Genomic DNA, 24,475 nt, shown 5'->3' on the forward strand with positions numbered 1-24,475 from the left:
GAAAACAATTAATATTCCATGGATGCCTATTATGAAATCTTTGATGTACTTACTGTGTAAAAACACGAGAAAAAATGTTATCAGAATAATACAAAAATTAAATCATTACACATGCTGTCCGCTATAGGTATTTGCTTTGTGAACTTTAAATAGATAGAGAAATAAAGAATCATCACGGGCCAACTGGCCAGGATGATGACAAAAGTTGAAATAGGGCAACAGGTTTCTTAAGGTACACATAAAAATAAACATTTGACATGTTTTTTAAATCTTATTTTATCTATAATTAACAATACAGGTTTGGTATTTTTACTGGCGTCTTGTTAAAAAAAAATATACACTTCATAATTAATAATAATATGCATGCCTATTGTAATTGTTAAAATATTGTTGTGAAAGGTTTAACGGTTTAAAATAATATAATATATTTCGTCGTGTGTGATATGATTTGGTCGTCTTTCCAGCGCTTCTATAAATAGTGTTATACATTGAGTTATGTAATATTACAGTAACTAGTTAGCTTGAGAAGTTCAAAACGTTTGAACACAATATTATAGGCATTCGATTTACTATAATTGGGTTATAATATATTCCTATTCCTGTATCTTCTATATACAAAAATGTTGATTGAAAATGATTGCCGACATCATCTCGAATCCAATGTGGATCGAAATGCTGTATTAAAGTTCTCGATCCGTTCAGATAATCGGATGTCAAAAATGGAAATACATAATCGTCTGAAGAAAAATAATCTTGTCCCGTACAGAATTTACGTAAATGTGAAATGACGAAAATATTATAGACAATTTTATAATTGAACATTGCTGTATTGAAATAAAATAAAAATAATAATATTATTAATTACGATTAATACATTGTACATTATAGTATGCCACTAATTTCAAATTTGTTTGTATTTTTTATATACTAAGCTTTCCCAGGTTTATCGTTATAAAAGGTGTGACTGACTGGCAACTGCAGTTGGAATTAAGCATTCCCAATTATTATTTTGTACGTTGATTGCTTTGGGACACAATATAATATTAATGTACACACGTAATATTATACTGTTATTAAACATTTTTAATACTGATTAAGCAAAATGGAATTCGGTCATAAAAAATGTATAAAATATAATATTATGTCATATCAAAGCATAGTGAATTATGCGACATACCTGTATTATAGTATTATGTATTTTAATCTTTTAATTAAAAAAAAAAAGAAGGTGGTGGGATAAATACGTAAATAGGAGTCTGGATTTTAATTCACACGAGGAAAGTCAACTAAAAATGCATTTTATACAAAACCAAGAAAAGAGGCTCACGAATTCAATGTATTTTTCTGACGTAAAATTAGTCCACTGGAAGTGCCATCGAAGCCAGCGTATCCGGTAGATAGGTAAATCCCTATTTATTCGTCTTGCACTTATTGGTATATTATCGGTGTGAATGAAATAACAAACGGCATTCAAAAAACAAACGATTTTCCACGATTTGCACCGGTATTGGACGAAAATCGGACATCGGGGGCCTGCAAATTAATATCATCATCGTCATCATCGTCGTCATCGTCGTCGCCGCTGTCGTCACCGTAGCTTTAGGTATACACGGCCATCACTCGAATTGATTATTGTAACAGTCGACGCGATAAAACGCCTCAGCAGATATATCTCTCGGAAATAACATTAAATTGGACGTGCTGTGCTGCAGTTTAAAATAATCATTTTTTGTTTTCGCAGAGTCACCTCCGATCGTCGGCGGCGAAGGGACGGGGTTCATGTATTGTGTACGGTTGTACGGCATCACACCAACCCTGCGACAGGTCCAACTGCACATTTTTATGTTTTTGTACCCATTCTACTTACGTACAATAATGTTAAAAGAGACGTTTTGCGGGATGCACTATAAGTCCGCCGCCGCCGCCGCCGCTATGTCCGCCTCGTCTATCGTACCGTACGCTGTCGTCTAACAACCTTTGTATTATAAAATGTACCCGTAGAAACACGCGGTTCGGGTATTGTAATACCTGTGTGTGCGTGTGTGTGTGTGCGTGTGTGTGTGTACAGAGAAACCCGAGTTCGGTCCGGAGGATATTGTAAACAAACGAGGATGTTATCTCATTCATCTGCTGTGCTGGAGCTGCGGTTGTTAAGGACGAAATACCAGATGGGTGGGTTCTGTCGACTTCTCGTGCGCCTATTTATACACAATATATATATATATGTATGTTATATTATATAATAATAATAATAATGTGTATAATATAATAGAACAGGCATGTACGTATATTGGTCTGCTGGTCTCGTTATTATAATTAAGTATTTCTGTCCATACTATGGGCACCGCGAGTTCTATTTGTTCACCCCGGCATGTATTATACACAATGAGGCTGCTGTGCGTCTCGCAGAATGAAATACTAATTTCGCATGTATCTCTCTGTGTAGGGTATATATAGTTATGTGCCCACTGCCCACCGCGAGTACCTCTGTGGGTATTATATAATAGTGCGCAACTATTTTTGTATTTATTTTTTTTCGATAATAACGATCAACTGGTATTATTTTTGCCAACTGTACCTACCTTTATCCACACGACTTATAAGTCGTATTATATAATAAGCATTTCAACCTTCTGACTATAGGTACCTGCATAATGGCAAGTCGTACCTATATAGTAATTATTGAATAAATGTATTTAAACACTGTCTTGGACGAATATACCTATTTAAAAATCAAAAAATTTTACTCGTAAACACATTTAAAAATTCAAAAGAACTATTCGTTACATTTCAGATTTTTTTTTTTTATAATATTATTATCTACACTATTTAATGCATACATTTTTTCCTGTTCAACCGACAACAGAGAAGCCTAAGTCTTAACGATCTACTCCTCTGCTGCCATCGTTTGTTGGCGAACATTTTCGTTAACCGCCAGAGTATGTTGAATAACAGAAACTATATAGACTTTAAATATTATAAATTATTTATAAATCCATTTATTAAGGATAAATTATTATCATCCTTAGTACGCATCAATAATTCCGATTTAGATTTAGATCTTCGACATTTTAGGTTCATTAACATTTCTCAAAAAATTGAGGTTTTCATTTGAAAATAGCTTGTATCACCACATGGCACTCGTAAAAAATATTTATAAAAACAGTAAATTATTTGAAACGGATAAATATTATTATGGTTTGTACCAGACGTATAATACTGTAGGAGGAAAAGTCCGAAGTTGAATAAATTCATTACCCCGAAAAGACGGCACCAAGAGGGATGAGTGTGTGTTTGGCGGTAAATCTCCTATATTATGTTATTTTTGTCTCCCACGTATTATAGGTACAAAAAAATATCGATTTGTCATGGTTTGGTCGTTCAGTAATAGTTCTCAGAAGTATATATCTTACGTAATAAAACGTATAATACGTATAAAATAATATTTAAAAAAAATATTCGATAATAATAATGTACCCCTCGGCGGTGCATTATCCTTTTTACTCTTATTTTTTTGCGTCCAATACATTCCTGCAGTATCCTTTATATTATGCCGGCTTGAAAAAAGTGGCAAAAAAAATACGGAAAGGAAAGTAAAATCTCACGCGGGCGAGAGCAAAAAATACGTCTCGTCTATTATCGCAGCAGCGGGGTTCGTGATTTTTTGTTATTGTTGTTTTATTGACCATAAACCACAGTGATATACGAGCTCGGTATTGGTTTGTTTTTTTTTGCCTTAACCACTTTAAAAACGAAATTTGGATTTATATCCGTACCGGGAAAGTGTAACATATTATGCAATGTATAATATTATATATATTATTCTTTCGACCGTAACGAAATGCCAAGTGGCCTTTATAGATTAGCGCCAAAAAGATTGTATAATTATCGGGCTATAAATTATAATATATTTTTTTGAACTAAATCGTCATTCATACATATTGTATCGCATTTCAAAATAAAATGGATTAACGCATTCCACCATAGTATAAACTGTGTAAAATGTGTGTTCGTAATGTATTTTTCAACATTGAGTCAAAATATTACAACCACTGCGACATTAACGAATTATCGAAATATAAACTATTCCACAGGGTGATTCGCAGAACAGCCATCACTCCATTTGATCACTCCATTTTCGTCTGCTGCAGTTATTCAAAATCTGATTTTTGTAATTTTTAATTATACTTAAAGACAATATATTTTCAAATTCTTGAGATTGTTTCTACTTAAAGCATGTTCTGTAGAGATAGAAACTACTGTTCTTCAAATGACAGCCCCTCTTTATTTCAACTGAAAATTAATTGGCTAACAATTTTTTTGAAAATGTTGACTTATCGAAATCAAAATTCTAACAAATAGCTTTTGAGTTATTTAACTCTGTGAAAACTTTCTAAGGATAATAAATAAGTCTATGATAATGAGTTTGGAAGATATGGGGGCTTTTTTAATTCAAAAATGTCAGTAATTTATGGTAATATATTATATCAATATATTTTATAATTTATTAAAACTGTCCAACTGTCCAAGTATAATTAATAGGTACTCTAGTGTATTAAATATATTTCATGTATTTAGAAAACCATTTTTAAGGACTATTGTCCTTAGTAGAAACATTTTAATTAAGAATGTAATTTTAAAATGTAAGAGATTACATTTAATTAAAATGTTTCTACTAAGGACAATAGTCTTTAGACTATAGCCAACTAGAAAACTTTAAAGTCGGAAACAGTGATGGTGGAAAAAGCCCACCGTAAAAAAGTCCATGTGAGTTCCATACAATTTTACTGTTAGATTATTATTAATATTATTTTGTCACGTCGAAATGTGCCTGCTGCCTATATTTACATATTTACAGAAAGAAATGTAAGAAACTACAAATTCGAATCTTGAATTTGGTACTTCGACATTTTCAAAAAACTATCCACTAAATAATTTACAATGAAAAAGAGTGGTCCTCATTTGAAGAATAAAAGTTTGTATCACCACAAGACAGTTATTGAATCAGTACCTTCGAAAAATCTCAAACATTTTAAAATATGGACTTTGAAAGTATGTAAGGTTAGGTATAAACATTTAAATAATTAAAAAACTAAAAAACTATACTTGTTCAAATTTTTTCTGAACAAGTTACATAGAAATCTTAACAAATATCTACTAAACAATAAAAAGAAGATTCTCGTTAAAAAACAGGAGTTAGTAACTCCATACAGGACACACCTTAAGTTCATCCCAAAAACTAGGTACGGAATCCCAAAAATTTTAAAATGTAGTCTTATTATGTGTATTGTGTATTTAATAATTCAAAAAATCAAAATTTTGACAAATTACTTATTAAGTGAGCAAATGAGCATGCTTGGTGAATCACACACTGTACTATCGACTATTTTTTGTACACGCACACAATTTATTATATTATTATTTCGTAACAATGACGAGACAAGCTACGAATAACAATGCGCGTGTACCTTATATTATGTGTATAATATATTATAACGTTGACCTGTATTGGATTTCGTCGAATGAACAATGAACAAAATGTAATAATATGGTATAAGTCGTGTTATATTGTACTTCATATAGTATAACATTGTGGATTTTACATCGTAGGTTAATTTTGATTAAAAGCAGAGACCGCTTTTGCACACCCACAACCGTATCTGTATGGATATCATCTCTCGTGATTTCGAGTACTGTTATAAATACCCATAGAAATGGATCAGACGAGCATCGCATTCATATCAAATTATCATCATACATCGTACTCAGGTCAAGTCGATGTAACACTGCAGCAGTTGGGATAGTCACTATATTTGCTGTAGTTGGATATTTACTATACTCGCGGCGATGGGTATCCGGATAATGCAGTTTTATATAATAATGTCCATCAATCAGCAGCGCAAGTAATTTTATCTCCAACCATTGGAATGTATCAATTATTAATCGCAATCGGGCAGAATAATAGTTCGAAATGACTAGGAAAAAAAACTCGAAAGTCTGGTTTGCGTTGCGGTTTCATTATATATTATATATTGACAATTATCATTGAGGAACGATAAAATAACAATATTATAAGTAACGCCGATTATCCTATTCCGTCTAAAACCACATAATAATAATACGCCTACTGCAGCTTCGGGTTGGGCTAATAACCACCGAGTTCAATCACAGGATTTTTCTATTAGCGACCGACGATGAGTATTATATTTCATTACATTGTGAGTTTCGTCGACGTCTATTAATATACGCGTAGGGAATTAATTCTGAGGAAATCGAAAAATGGTCCACTCGAGACGTATATACCTACAGCTGGTAGTATATTATACCCACGTATACCTACATACCTATACCTGCCTATACCGGAGTTACCAGCTAGATTAAAATGTCTCAACTGTTGAGGTGCTACATTCTTATAACTGCAATATTAGAGCGGTTTAAAAATAAATACAAATCTATATACAGTTTGAAACCAGTACATTCCTAGCTTCGCTAAGAACAGAACAGCGTTATGTTACATACCAGCTGAAACCGTCGTATGAATGTATAATATCTACTGCAAGTAAAAGGAAGTATAAAACGAAAAACTAGAAACCTCAATGGTCGGACAAAAGTGACAGTGGAAAATACCCACCGTAAAAAATCCATGTGAGTTCCATACAATTTTACCGTTGTGTTATTATTAATATTATTTTGACATATTGTTGGGTACCAGCTACCTACACTCACATAGTTATACATTGATATCAAATGGCTGTACAATATAAACTTCAATAAATTATATTTTTATTATCCCGCAAGGCTGCAACTATTGATAAAAAAAATTGTTTGACATTTTGACTGGATTGAGAAACAGGTACTGAGGTTACATCGTCGTAAGCCGCCTTTTGTATGTCTAAACCATTACATAAAACTGAATTTGAACAACGGAAAAGAAAAGTAAAGCTCGTATAGGTATAATTTTAAAGCCAATGTGGAAGATGTAATGAAGAATTATTATTATGTTAACGTTTGTATTTTTGTACATTTTTTTCTGTGGGTTTTTTCTATGGACTTAATTCAGATTTTTTTTCTTTGGGTTTTGTCCTACGATTTTGAAAACTTGGAATAACTTGCACATTTTATCATTCTTACTTATGAAATATATATATTTTTTAAGTTACTGTATAAGTATTGTAAGCCCTGCAAGTGTTAATGTCAATCTATATAACGAAAATAAAAAGCTAATACAACCACATCAAACGAGAATTACTGGAAAGACTTGGCTCATTTTTTCTTTTAAAGGTTTATAATATTCCAATTGAAGGTGTAACAAAAAAACAAAATTGGAAAGTTCGGGAAAAACTAAAAAGCCTATTTTCAATGGGATTTTTCTATACCCAATATAACTTTATCTGGTTGCCATTGGCTGCATATTTCAATGTAGTAACAGTGTCCAATTAGTAAAAATTAGTATTTATATGGTTTGCAACAAGTTACATAATATAGTACAAATAAATAAATAATTTTAACTCATTATTTTGGTCACTATGTTTTTAACTAAGTTTGTTATTCGAAGTTAATATAGACTCAAAAACCATAGTAGACCGATATAAATAAATTGTATATCAATAGATTCTTTGATGGCTTGAGACTATGATGGAGTTTAAGCCTTTTTTTTCGACCCCTATGGCAGGTAGCTAGAGGATAGCTTACACATGCATTTTTATTCAACTCCAGGAAAAAAAATATTTATTTTTGTTAATTTATACGGCTGCCACTGATCGCAATATACTATATTAAACTATTATAATTGTTAGAAATATGGTATATACATTTTTTTATAAATATATTTATGGAAAAAAACAAACCTTTGGCACGCGCAACACCGAACGGGACAGCTAGTATAATTATTGTAAAGAAAATAACGTACCAGATAACAACCATGTAACATGCAGTCACATGAATCTATGTAATCTACATTGCTGTTCATTATTTAATTATAAAAGACACGTTATAGGCTGCGTACTTGGGTCACGTGTTCGCATGTAATAAATTGAAACTTACGAGACCTGTAATAAAATGTCGATCTTACCGAGTAAAATATTTACTAGTCCCATTGCTCTATTAATTATTATACTATTTCTTATATTATTACACTAATCAGTATAGGCGATCACTAATCAAGTATATTATCATAAGACGCAATACTACATATTTTCAGATTAAATTCGAAATTAAAATATATGACCGAAATGGTAATTATTTGTAGATACAGATTACAGATATAACATACATATGGGTGCACACAAAGTATATAAGAATATAAGATTATATAACACGCGCAGACACATACTTTGAAATACTGTAATGTCGAGACCGTGAAGATTAAAACTAGTTTAAAATATTTATTGTCGTTATAAAGTCGGGACTTGGGAGTATTATCCACTCGCATATTTGAACATTTGAAAAACCGGATGAAAACTGAATTAAGCATCGATTAGGGAATACGTAATTTCTGAATATTTGTACTGGCATAGGTAATAATTTGAATATTGACTTGAACAATCAAAGTCCAAACTATACAACAATAATTAACAGTATTATGTTATGTAAGTACATTGTAAATTATGACAAATACGAGCGAACAATATTGTGGAAAGAAAAACAAAATATCATCACATTTGCATAATATATGAAATTATCCGATTACCGATTAGGTATTTAAATTGTTGTTCCAATAAAACCGAGATAAATAATCCCTAAAACCTGAAAACTGTATAAAAAAAAATCCCGCAGGTATATATTATGCGAAAATCTGAATATCTGTATAAATTAGTTGGTACCTTAAAAGCATTTCGATAATCCAGATTTCTGAATAATATTCAGAAAATCCGGATTTTGTTAGCCAACCGACCTGCGATGTCCAACATTTTATTATTACGTCGCACACATACATGAAAATAATAATTATATAATATCGAGACACTTAAAATGATAACTCGCTAAGAGGTCACCTCACCAGTGCAGGCGCTGTCCGTCTTTCTAGCTAGGTATAGAAAAAAAATGCAATTTATAAGTTGGAATGAAAATATATTCAAAAAAGCAGACGAAATATTAACTGGGAGAAAATATTATATCATTGTTTTTTTGTTACTCCCGGAGAGCATCTCCCCTAGCGGCAATTAAAACGGACGAGGTGTCATTGATGTCGCGATTCATTTCACGTTTTTCTCACAAATTAAAAAAAAATAAAAAAATCATAAGGATGAAAAATTGTAAAAAAAATTGATTTTAAATGACCCGAATTTATGTAAAAAAATATTTTCAAAAAGGCTAGAACTTTTTGATACAGTGATGATGAGCGAAGACACTTAAATGGATAACACTCTCTGTATAATAATATATTTCTCTGACTACAGCAGCCATAGTGTGTGCAGTGAGCAAATTTCGTGTTGTGTTTTTGATCGACAGTGTATTACACGAACACGGGAGATGCAATTTATTTTAATGATAGTAAGTTTTTTTTATCGTAACTCTGAGGAACTCCTCTCTTTTAGACGCACAAACAATCGAACAACAGTCCGAAAAATACTTGGCATAATTTTATACCATCACGGCACCAACCAACACGCCATGAGCAAACAACGTGTAATTGAAATTTAAACGACACCGCCATGATAAGGCTGTATATTACCTGTTATTTCGGTGAAACGATCGAGTTAGCTTCGGTACGTGTGTTGGTGATTTACATAAAATTATGTTGGAAAAATATTTCCAAAAAAGTTAGAACTTTTCGAAGTAATAATGAGCGTAGGCACTTAAATGGATCACACACTGTATAATATAATGCACACTACAGCCACCGCAGTGCGTGAGGTGAGCGAATTTTGTGTTGTTTTGTAGATGGACAATTTATGGAAAACATGTCATACGCGAACACCGGAACACCGCGGGAGATGCAATTTATTCTAATGACAGATAATCTCAGACAAACAGTCGATGTGTAACAACAGAACAACAGTCGAAAAATACTTGGCATACCTGCACAATAATAATATTATTATCATGACACCTGTCAATATACGCAGTGAGCGAACAGCGTGTAGGCCTCCAAAACGTGAGGTGATAAAATAGTGAAAATGCAGAGCTTACAAGTTACAAACCTATACCTAACGATCAATACTTGAAAACTTTTTATAATTTAAACACATTTCGACATAATATTTCATATCATTAGTGGTAAAAACTAAACGCATATTATAATTATACTCTTTTCCCTAGTATAAGACTCACGGGGTCAACCGGTAATATTACAGTCCACCCCAGAGCACATCTACACGACTATTATTATGGTACTATACTACTATAAATACCTACGGTGCTTTTAAATGTGACTCGTTGGCTAAAAATAACTGGTAATAAGTCCGTAATGTGTATCCGAATGCCAGCGTCTATAATTTATAGAAATATGGAGTAAATATATAACCGACTAGTATTACATTATGACCAAAATAGTTTCAATTTTTTCCGATAAATATATTGAATTTCCTAATTTAACGACATAAAATTGATTGTATTTCACTAAAATATTAATAGTTAGAACTACAAAAAACAAGGGGTGCCGAAGACCCTTTTGCCCCTCCCCACTAGTTCTGTTATGAATGAGTGTAGTTTGGAACGACACCATGATGATAATAATTATTGATAAAGCTATGTTATGCGCGGTGGAACGATCGAGTGAAAATCTGCTGTACGTATAGGTCATAATAAAGAGTGATATCTCTATGACATAGGTACGAGAAATAATTTAATTAATTATTGCGTGTTATTCTGCATTGTATTGTCGGACAAAACTCATTATACTTTAAATTGAAAAATCGTTCTATAAAAATACTTATTGAAATCTGTCTTATCCGTTATTTTTGATAACTTGACTGCTTAATATATCCACCTACATTAAATCACCGTTCATCATACTTATTGTATAATTTATGTCCAATGTCGTCATTATACCTATGTCCGCTGCTGCTGTGTTTGATTACCTCGGGAAAAACTTACCAAGTCTAGAATTTGGACTTTTCAGAATAATATTAAATGATTAAAATACAAAAAAAAAATAAGAAATAGACTAATAGAAATAAGATGACATTGATTTCTATAATAGTATTCATATAGACTGTGAAAAACAATAAACTATTTTATCATAGCGTTCACATCAATGATAGTAAATTTATTGTACAATTTAAGCCATATATAGGTATCAACTTACAATAGTTATTGTATATGAAACTATTTCTTCTTTAGGAATTTGAAGGAATTACAAATATACTAATAATGTATGAAAATGTTTTGAAAAAACTTGAAGATATTATAAGTAATGACGAATGACAGCGAAAATGTAACCCCCGCGGGCAGAGAGTATTATTCAAAATCACCCCCTCCATCTAACCAAAACTGCGACTGAATATTGTACCTGCAGCAGGCAATATATTATATCGCTGGAACAATTAGTATAGATTGTAATAATATTTGTAAACTCGACATAAGGCGCTAACCAATAATGTACACAACTGCAGCCAGCGGTAGGTTTTAGGTACTCATGTTTATGTTGGTAAATATTAATATCTTCATAACAATAAGTACTACGTCTACTACCCTATGTATGGTGTTCGACTATATTATTTATCTTCGTCCACCCCTTCTTTGAATAAACAAGAATAAACAATTAGAGTCATAATGATTGTTCCAGTCGTACCTATTACATATTATACTCACATTTCACACAAGAAAAAATTTTTTTTCAAATAAAGTAACAGCGATAGAGAAAAACTGTCCGGTGGAACACTCTGTATACAAGGTGTAACGGAATGGTCTGACAAATGAAATCATTTTTATATTAATCATAATTTTACATTTTTCATGTTTACATAATTTATTGACGCTGCGTCATACAAATACAGTAGAGACGTTAAGTATAGAGGAACAATTTCAAATAGCCAGTTTGAGATCTAAATCTAATTTTAATCTAATTCAAAAAAATAATTTTATTTAAGTAGTTTATTTTAAAAAATATCAATATTCTTTCGGAGAAAAGTAATTCAAAACTTTACAACTTTTATCGAAACAATCTTTTTGGAAATTTCAGTAAATCTTAAATTATTTTCCATCCACATAATTTGTATACGTTTAACTAGTAGGTATAAAGTTTTAATTCCTCGGGTCTTAATCTGTTACACTCAGTATAATGTAGGGAATAGGGATACGGTATACCTCAAGCAGCCCTTTGCATAAACTTCAAAGGATCACAGGACCTGCGGGCATCGCGTTTTGCTTTGTACATATTATTATATTAATTAACTATTATGTCGTATTATGTACTAATTTATTGAAATGGTTGTTTATGACACCTGCTCAGTTTCATAAACGATGCACTGTATTATATTAAACTTAATATACGAGCGACCATAATATTGTACACACACATGAAAGATGAAACGCGTCTGAGAAAATCGATTAAACGTATTATGTGTACGGGGATTTATGTAAGAGCAAAATAGACACATTTACCCAGGGCCAAGGGACCAACGATGTCTGAAAATTTGTTGAAGTACAAATAACATTTTTCATTCCATAATATAAGATGTACAAGATTTGAACATTTAAAATACTCGCAAGGTCGTATTATATGACTGTAAGTAAGACCGAATTAAGACCGAAAAAATAAAAACATTTTAAGAAAATAACCATTAATACGAATAAATCACGAGAACATGCAATTATTATAAGCCCCAAACCGAAAATATGCAAAAATATGCAAAATAAGATTTCGTATTTGAACTATAAATAATTCAAAACAATTTTTGGCCAAATCCACTTTTTTATACGGTTTACCAAAAAATCACGCGAATCCATTAAATCCACAGGCCTGCTTAAGAACCTAATTTTCGCAGTTGATGCTAAAAATAAAATTAAAAATAAAATATTATTTGCTGATGTTTAAATTGCGTTTGATAATTTTTCATCTGTTTATATTAATTTCATGATGTAGGTCGACTAGCTCCTCTAAATACCTACAATAATAAAAAAGTAATCATATAGCGAATTCCATAATATTTCTTATATTTCCTGTATTGCAGTAATTGCGAACATCATATTATCTACCTATACAACTATACATTATTGGCCCAAATTTGTATTTTGTTCTGGACCATAATTATTGATGTGTTTGTAAATCAGACTTGGAATATTGATTCCTAATAATATAACGTGCTGCAGGCAATAACAGTGCGTTATTTACACTAAAATAATACGTAGGTTGTAGGCAGACATTATAATAATATATGACACGACGTGTGTGTTACACTGAGAGTGTAGGTTTTTCGACACGTCCGAGTTCTACGAACCTTAGCGGAAAGTGATGGCGATGTCAATGTCATTATCGTATTACTTCATGTATGTACAATAATAATAATAATAATAATATAATATGCGAACGTTCTGTTTGGCTGGTGCACAGTATAGTTACAATGTTACATAGCCTCACCGGTCTATTGTTCCAACTTAGGCGTATATAATATAAGCCGCCATCGCACGCAACACGCTAATTATGCTCATCAACGTATTATTATTATTATTTGGGTACCGGCCACGATTTATACATTTGTACAGCGCCAAACCGTTTTTGTTTTTAATTTTCAACAAGGCGCCGCCGAATCGTGTGATATCGTATGGTGTGAAGAGATCGCTTCACTCCTTGAGTTTAGATGACTGCGGGAAGTCGCTGGATACAAATTTTAGATTCCCTTCACGAACGAGTTTGCAGTTTTTTACTGTTAACTTTGTGCGTTTCGCTGTTTTATTTCCCCGTTTAAGTACCTATATACGACGTATTATGAAGGGTATGTGTATAGCGCTGTTCTCGTTTTTAATTTTATGTTTCGCTTTTCTATTGCCCTATAATAGTTTTGGATATCAAATGACAACATCTTAGACTTAGAGGATTAAAATAAGTAGCTGATATTTAATTATTTTTTTTTTTGGATTACGGGAGCCGGCGTTGGATGCGAATCGACGGAAGACAGAATCATGATTTAGGGCCGTCCTTACAACGTCCGGTTTAGTGTCGGTTAACGCTAACAGACTGATAATAGATTTTACTATCGGTATAATTCCGCAGGCTAAGTGTCCGTTAACTTTAACGTTAACCGAAGATGGTAAGAACCAGCTTTAGAATATTTTATTGCGTTAGGAACGAAAAAAAAAATTATATTAAAAACGAAAAAGCAATGATAATTTAACTCTGCGTAGAATCAGAATAATCACTTACTATATAGTTATAGCAAACAATGAAAAATAATTTATCATTATTTGTTGCATCATTGGTCTGCAACTATAATAATAAACTGTTTTCGCGAATTTTTTTAATTTTACCAAAAGAACAACTAAGACCCGTTTTTGCTGCAAGAATTATCGAAAAATCTAACAAACTATTTGCGTATACATACAAATAATATGTAATTATAAGAAAATGTAATTATTTATTCAATAATCATATAAATACACTATACACATAGATAACATAATAATATAATCGAACATTTTCCGTCGATTAGTTATAACATACTTTTATTTTTTTAATATTTTTATTTATTTTATGGTCTATGCCCTTTTAAACGTAGGTAGAAATATACAGTCTGTATTTACGTTTACAACATGTAAGTAAACAATGTCAATTGGCAATAATTCAGAAATAGAACAAAAAGAAACAGAAAAATGAAGGTAATAATATGATACGTAGATATTATTATCTTATGTCATTTTATAATAATTGAAAAAAAATTATGTTAGGATTGAAGTACAAATCAAAGTATTGTATGTCTGTTTAAACCTTCAAATTACTAACAACCGTTGTATATCGTAGTGACTATTGCATTACAATCGCAATAAGGATTATTTAAAAACAATTTCTGCCGTGATTTTATTTTTCGTGCTAAAACTGTTTGGCACTAAAATTTTGGGTTTTTGCAGTGCAGCTGTCCTTCGAGTAAAACGTTAAAAACGCGCACGGACGCACTGAATGACCTTTATAGCAACGTGTACGCAAGCACAGACTATCTGCAAATTACAGACAAAATATCATCGAAAATGTGCTCAAACGGTTGACGCAGCCGTACTATATTATTATATATTTAAATATTGCACGACTCGGTTTCGGGCGAATTACATTATTATTCAGCGGAAAAAGCGTTAGACGGAATCGCCTTGAACGCGGCTGCGGTACCGTAATAATAATAATAATAATAATAATAATGTGTAATGGTATTAATGTTATGTACGACCGCGACGATGGCGAGGACGATTTTATTATTACGATATTGTTGTGTCGATTTTGACCTTCACCAAGGCCGGGCGAATTAAAACAATTTTTTTTTTCGACTCGTCAAGTCAATATAGTCAAGAGTTGGGAATAGAAAAAATATGTAAATTGTATTCAATTTATAGTCGAAAGTTAATTTTTCCCTTTTTTCAACTCATAAAAGTTGCAAGTTAAATATATAGCTGGAAAAGTAACACGACTTGATTAAAGGTCAGTTAATTTTTTGTCCAATTGAATATTTACGCAACGTCTTTAGATTCGTGGTACAAGGGGCAAATCGCAATACGAAAATTTGATAGTAATATCCACACAAAAACAAAATAAATATATATAAGTATACGTACTTTTAGGGCAGTATAGTAAAAAACAGTACATAGGTACGTAATATTTTTGAGGTTATACAGTTGGTAGTTAGTTAAATGATTATTATTTAAATAGGAATTAAATACCTGTGAACGTACTGTGATTATGAACTAAAATTAAAATGTATAGATAACTCCTAAATGTAAATGTGCCTATATATGTAAAATAAAACATATTTATAAATTATAAATAGTTAGGACTTATGTGACTTTTTGTCTAGTTTTAAAACTAAGTACAAATGTACAATGTAATTACTAGTTTTTAATTAGTAATAACTACTCATAAAAAATATTTAGTGTAAAATTGTAGGGTTAACTCAAACAATGCATAACAAAAAATGGAAAATCAATAAATATAGTAAAACGTTTATACACTCAATATTTATAGGTACTGAAGTAAAAATACAAAATTCGTAATAATACACAAAAAATGGATATTTATTACCGAGATAAATTTATTTGTGTTTAAGATTTCTTATATTATATGTTCACTACAATAGTACCAAAATAATATTAAAATGGATAAATGAAAATACAGGTACCTACACAGTTTTTAAATATAATTATTTAGGTTAAATATGGTAATAAACTATAACTATTAACTATATACAGTATCAAAGAATTTATTTGATAAGGAATTATAATTATATTATGGCAAATTAAAATTTTTTAAAAAAATTTCACAAAAAAAATGTTCATGAAAATTTGCAACACTAGGTAATCCTGCATCCAAAGATTTGCTCCTCGAACGCTATTTTTAAAGTTTTTCATTTTAAAAAGGAGCTCACTCAGATATATATTTTACTGGCTCGAGAAAAACGAATTTAATTCTATAATATATTATAGAGATGCAGCATTGGACTCAGAGAACACAGTTAAACGAATTGGATATAATTTTAAACTTAATGTATTTTATATTTGGTCAAAACCACCCAACAATGGCTGCGAATTAAAAACTTCAAAATATTTATAAGCCTAGCTTACGCTTAACGGAGTTCACGATTGGCAGGTGCAAATCCACTGGCATTATATTTTGATTTGTCACAGGCAGCACCGTCAGCCATAAATTACACATATATTTATATAAAATGCGTACGATAATTTACTGTATAGTGATTATTTACACAAACGGTTCGTCAAGTCTACAGCGTCACACCAATTATTTTTACTCATTATTATTGTATACGAAGTCGACGCATCATTATTATTAAAATTTATAATAATTTTATATTGTTCAACGTGGCGCAATTTCGGGCCGATTGTTGTCCGCTGGTCTCCTCCCTCGTCTGATCAGCTCAGTTTACGCCCCGGCCACTTGTCGACTACATTTTCGGCACGGTACGAGTACAATACCAATGTGATGGTATGCGGTTTTTAATAGTAATTATTAAGCGTTGTGATCGAAAAAGCGAAAGAAAACACATAATAATGTATTAACCAGGCGGGTATTATACTACCGTTTTACTGCTGCACACACCCCGCAAATTGGCCCACCCACCGCCCACACGTATTAAAATACGAGTCAACATAATAGCGGCCTTAAATGATGACGACGTGTTCAAATGCATGCGAGGGTGCAATGGTAACAATGACCACATCAACCGTGGAAAAAATGTTTATATACCTGCGCAGTTTCCAGTAGTTCTTAGGTCCATCTTTATAGTCACAAAAAACATGATTTTAGTGTCCAAACAAACTCGAGAAGTTCCACTAAAATCCAACCACTTCTCTAGGATTTCGTTTTAAATCGGTCGTATAGCTACCTCATAATATTTAAGTCTAAACTATATAAACATTTTCACGCGTATAAAATAATGGCAAAATTGATTTTTTTTCAAAAAAATGTGACTTACTTGCAATATCAAGCTGTTTACCCTAACCTAACCTAACCTAACTGAAGTTCATATTGCCACAGTATTGCACTATAAAAGTGATACACAAATATCAATAGTAGGTATTCGAAAACGTGGTCTTCAAATATATTTAAAATTTTTTAAAAAATCAGATTTTGAATAATTATTGATAATTATTGCTGTATTAAATTAAAACGGGATGGACCATGCTTAGTGAACCACTCTGTATACTATATTACAATGGCCTGAAAATGTGCAACGAACTACAGATTGAAATCTGCTGAAATTCGGATTGTATAATAAAATATGTCCTACGGCCGAAGTAATTTTCAAAACGAATAGTTTCAACTAAACCCAATTTTGATTTGCATACATCGAACGTTTGAAAAAAAACATCATCAGCTGAATAATAATTTAAAGTAAAAAGTGTGGTGGTCGTTTGAAAAACAGCAGTTTGTACTGCTACAGGACTACACATTTTAAGTGCGTGGGTACCAAAAATATCAAGAATTCGAAAATGTTATGTTTATAACTTCGAAATATCAGATTTTGAATACGAAATAATTACCGTTGTACTATGAAGAAAAAGAGGAGTTGGCTTGGTGAACCACTCTGTATATTTACTGTGTCTTATTCTGATGGCCCGCGGGCGCGGAACTGCGGCTCGGAGTCGGCTGAGGTTTTTTTCAACACAAATATTTCGACTAAACCCGTATTTATTATTTTGAATAATAGGACCTTTGGGGTCTCGTTTACGTTTAACCTTAAATTTTGGCTGTATTATAACTCTATACTATAGTACAATAATATAAGAGCACACACGTATACTCGCAATAAAACGGTTGGACTGCAAACACGTGACCCGTAGTTATATAATTGAAAAAAAATTCACCACGCGTGTTTCCGTATGTGAGTGTGTGTGTGTGTGTGTGTGTGTGTGTGTGTGTGTGTGAGTGTGTGTGTGTGTGTGTGTGTGTGTGTGTGTGTGACTAGTATTACTTATTAGTGCGTACATATTATACATAATAATAATATCACTTATGTTATACTCGATATTCGATTGATCATAAATGAGATATATTATTTTTTTCTCCGGCAACGAGACGTCCATGTAATAATTATGGCTATAATATAATAGTAATAATAATATGATATTATTCGCACGCACGAATCTCTGTCGTACGAGTTAATTGTTTCTTTTTTCAATTTTTTTTCCCCAACCGATTAACTATAAGTTTGTTATTACAGCATGGTATTAATATATACATTTTATCATGTGTTGGTATCATTATACCATTTATACCAATAGTAAATATAGGTACTTAGACTTCGAGGTATATACCTATAGGTACTTATATAATAATTACACTGTGTATTCTCTTGTATACCTATATTATAACGGCGCGTATAGTCGGAATAATGGTCGTACTATACGCAAGGCTTGAAATCAAAATGAACAATTTTAATTTTAATTTCAAATTGGCCTACTCGATTTTTGATTTTTCTAAATTCAATTTTAAATAATATACTGGTTTTATAATTGTATGATTTGAATATTGTTGCACAATATTGATTGAATTTCATAATGACTTGGAATTAGATTTTGAACATAATTTTTCTTTTATTTTGAATTAAAATATTAATTTTACATTTTTATGATTTTAATGAGATCTCTAATTATTATTCGAATTTCCTAACGAAAATTTATATTATAAAAATTATAAAATTATTTCTATGTTGGCATAAATGATCGATTTAAATGTTTTTCTTTTTCACTACGAATTATGAATATCGTTAGAGAAATATTTGATTTTTATATCACTTTTGATTTCTCAGATGATTATTACCTAATAATTTTAATCAATACTTAAAATTTATTTTAAAATCGATTTCGAACTCAGGTACTACACATAAAGACATTATATTATGATACACACCGCAAGTCAATGTATCTATCACCTAAGTACATCCACATGCTTGGAAGCGATAATATTGGCAATTCGGTGATATCGTTTGGTACACACTTCGATGGATCGTATTATATGTAAATTTTAACACTTTTTTAATCGAACAATTTTACCGAGGACGATAATTTACTATTATAGTGATAAATATGTCACACAAATATATGTAGGTACCTACGCAGCTGTCCGTAGATGAGAATACGAATCGTAGTCACTTTAAATACGAGTATATACCTACCTAGTCATTTGTCAATATTCGTTATCACGAACACCTAAACGTAATTTAACCTCACGTGCCTACTTAATTACATAATATACAGCATGAGTGATTCATAAACGATTCAATAACATAAACCTAACGGTAAACGCTCATTATTTTGAAAAAAATATTATTGTTTAGGAAAACATTTTTTTTTCACAAAATTTGAATTAATTACAAAATTTTTTATAATGACGAAATACATATTATCTGCTTCAGAATATCAAAAATGAGATACTACGTATATTGGTATTCAAATATCAATCATTTAAAAATATATATTTTTTTTTCAAAAATATTTTGTGGGTCATTCAAGTAAAGTGTAAGAAAAAAAAAAGGTTTCCGAAAAACTTGATACTTAAAGGTATATAAATATAATAATGAGTATATTGTTTGTTAAAGAATCATTCCTATATTTAGTGTTGCGCAGTTATTGTCTAGAAATTATAATTGGGAAAACGAAAGTTAGTATAAAATAATCTACAATATCAGAGTAAAAATAATAAAAACGTAATACTAAATAATATTGTATCAAAGAAATGTCACTGTAATACTATATATATATAGTTTTAGGTTTCCGCAAAAAACGTCAAACTTAATATGAAGTAGAATCTTTTTGTTTTTTGCCAATACGGCTGCGGTGGAACAGTTGTAAAAGAAAAATAATAACGCCCCGCGGAGTTACGTTTTTTCGTTCGTTTGCGGTTTTAAACGGCATGCATGTACCGTTATATAATGTTGTAGCAAGACGAACTTGACATTTTGTATTTAATTACTGAACCGTGGACTGTGACTAACCGTGTAGAAACTAGAAGTGCACTCAGATATACACAGAAGGAGAGAGGAAGACGGAGAGAGAGAGAGAAAGGGAGACATCTGCAGACGAGTGACATAAAATATATTTTAGATTCGGAACGAAGCGAGGAGGTACCTACCTATTGTTTTTACGAAGATGTGTGTTTATTTAAATTATTTTTTTTGTCTGTCATCGCGTTTCGAAGCATTTAATTTGCTCCAATCTTGAACGCAGAGAGTATAAACAGTTTCTGATTGCAAATTTGATAGTGTTGGTACTTATTAAATACTTTGTACTTTGACAATAAGGAAATACCGAAAAACTTCAACGCTTGCAAACAGGAATATTTACACAGCTCCAGACAAAATATTTGTCGTTATTCCGCAAAAAGAAATAATTTAATTTTCTACACATGATAAAATTGAAAAATATTAATAATTTTTTGAACTTTTCAATCTGATTCAAGGTTAGGTTCTTCATAAGTGGTTTTACAGCAATTAAAAAAATATTGAAAGTGGATAGGTTCATTTGAATAGGAAGCATTTTTTTTGTAAACGTTGAACATTTTTTGAAAAATTGGAAATTTAAACTAATGAAATAACAAATTTTTCTCAAACAATATTTTATTTTTATTTTATTTTAACTCATCACATTTTTACTGTAGAAAATTGAAATTATTTTCAAATATTTTAGAAACGTTTTAAAAATATTACCAGTGTTGTAAAACGTTTTTAAATGTTTCTCATTTTTCGTATGCAATGATTTAAAGTTTAACGATAATGACTAGGTACACTCAAACCATACAGCAGAAAATTGTTCTCCGATTATTAAATATTTTATGCACATTTTAACTGACAATATTATTATAACAAAAAAATTATTTATCTTTTTTTTCAAAACAGATTCATCAACTTCTGTGTATAATAAGGGTAATTAGGCCATTTTAATATCATAGGTTGCACCTATTTTACTCGTATAGGTATATCGATTATAGTTTCTATAGATAACATTTTGGTTTGATCAGCACTACCTGTTAATGATTGTGAATTAAATCGGTTTTGATTAAGGAGTCGCGATTTTGTTCAAAAAATACTTGACTCGTTTGACTAGCTTATGTGACACGTCATTTAGAAAAATTATCCAACGAGTACCTACGACGTGATAAGCAGTATTTTGAAAAAATACGAGGCACACACACTAACCTCCAGCTCACGCAAGTGTGAACTTAGACCCCATCATAACCACGGTTGTGTGCGGAGGGTAGAGATATATTACGTAACGTCCCAATATTAATATCACAGTCGCCGGTGTAGGTGTATAATAAAAATTATAATATAGTGTACTCGTACATGCAAAATATGTAGGTTTGTAGTAAAAGTGGCAATAATAATGTGCCTTCGAACGTTTCGCGTTCGATTCATTTTCACGCCCCCGTCAACGATTGTCTGAAACTCTAAATTACACATAATATATTATATAATATGTTTATAAGCTAATAACAACTGTTATGGGTAATAATGTTTGACTTCGCGGCACCTGCGAACGGCGTACTTATTATTATATCATATAATATAATAGTAATTTACGAGTTTCCAATTAACAATAATTACGATTCGCATTGTGAACGTTTGTGCAGACATGGATTACCACGAAAACTCTTTGTTATTATTGTTACTTTTTTTTGTTATTTACAGTCGTCCTACACGCCGACACCGCTAATAACATATTGTATCATGCACTGCCGAGAGACGCCACGTGTAGTGGCGCGAGAGAACAACATAGCGTCATATTATTGTAATGATTATATTCATTTTATAAAAGATATTTTATCACATTGTAATGAATTATAATTTATACGGCCACATAGGGATCGGCCGAAGAGGGTTGACCAAAGACGATAACACTCCCAGCCGGTATCGAGCACTCGGTAAATTTGTTCGACATTTAAAAATTTGGATTTTCAAAATCCATGGTCGGAAATGTTAAAGACTAAACGTAGTCACCCCGGGCGTCCCCTTGTAATTTTTTTTTAGATCAATCTGAATAGCAAATGACAGGGCAGATTGGTCGAATTACAATTTTTATCCAAATCAAATGGTCGAATTGCACTCGGATTAAAAAAAAGGTAATATTATGCAGGACGGGCTTCACTTGGTTCAAAAATAGACTGTCTGTAACATCTCAAGATATCTTTTTGGCATAATAATTGCCACGTGGTTATTATTTGAATATATGTATAGTGTATACGTATAATGTGCGTAGATATATTACGTACATTGCGTCCCGAGTACAATTTTTCCGGTGTATGCAAATATTATGAATATTTATTTTTATTTATAAACTATAATATCCCTGGAAGTGAATCTTTCAATATTGCCATTTTTCAGTGCAGCATGTCGAATTTTGGATGGTCTGTTTTATCAAACATATTATGGCCAACTGATTTTCGTTTCTAATCGTTTCAATTAGTTCATTCCAAGTTATTAGTTTATATTGTGTTCAGTAATAATAGCATTGGGTGGTTAAAAATCGGCGAAAAATAGTTCAAGTCAATAATTATTGAAATATTTAACTGTAGAAAAGTAGGTTTAAGCAGGTTACGGTTGGTACCGAACTATTTCGTGAATGCATTTACCGAGGGGCCAAACGGCAAACGGGTGAATAAAATATTAAAAGCCTTTAGAATATAAAATGAGTTGAGGCGTAATTGTAAATAATGATTGAATAATGTCATATAGTTTTACTTAGGACATTTCTGAGCTGCACCGAACATATTATGATTATAAATATAATTATGAGATACGTGTCAGGGTGTCTTTAATTTTTACGCATTCGCTATTTCGACTAAATAATATTATAAATAGATCTAGTCCTATAAAACATATTATTATTTCAACACCCGCTCATTATCGACGATTATTAAAATAAATGCATTAAAAATCGTTAGTTTCCTATATTATTTTTGTTTTGACTTTTTATTTTCTGTGCAAAAAAAATATGATTATCATGCTACGGTGTCTTTAATCTTTACACGTTTCTTTGCTCATACAACATTTTAAATTAGTCTAGTCCTATACAACATAGATGATATTATTATAATGTAGACCGTAATATTATTATAGAGCCCCCTTGGTCGACGCGATACGGATAATATGACGATTATTTATTTTTTCCATCGCGATTTTATTATCATATTATATAATGTGCATATATAATATGGTAATGCGATGGCGGCGGTGGTCGTTTACGGTGTATACACACATTATGATATAATATTATTATTAACGTTATAATACACGACAACTCGTCGCAGTTCATTTTCGGCAAATCGATAATACTCCTACGCCAATGGCAGATTATTACGATAATGATGTATCAAGCTGGATAAAATATAATAATAATATATAATATATAATGTGTAAATACTCGATGTACAGTTTGCGGGGGTTTTTATATCGAGATCCGGTGTTGAACGTTTGTTAAGATATATATTTTTTTTTTCCGAGCACAAGCAAAATATTTAATACACCTAAGTACAATTAGCAAAATATATTACAGTCGGCTAATGTACGAAAATGTGAGTAAATTATGAAAATGTAAATTAATTTTTTTATCTGTTACACATTGTATACATAGGTACAAAGGTATACATTTCATACATTTGAAGACCATATTTTTAAACTATCGAGATGTTTACCTACGTGAAGCTGGCACTACAAAGTTAAAACACAAATCTAAAACCATTTCAACAAACTCTTCTCGGACTTGTTGGACGTTGTTGGACTTTGTTGGACACTTTATAAAAAGTTATTCAATTTCAAAGTTTGTACTTTGTAGTGCCAACTTCATGCCCAGCACTACATATTCAACAAAACATCCTTAAACT

This window comes from Myzus persicae, unplaced genomic scaffold (genome assembly GCF_001856785.1).
Source record: "Myzus persicae strain clone G006 unplaced genomic scaffold, MPER_G0061.0, whole genome shotgun sequence".
NCBI classification, from domain to species: Eukaryota; Metazoa; Arthropoda; class Insecta; order Hemiptera; family Aphididae; genus Myzus; species Myzus persicae.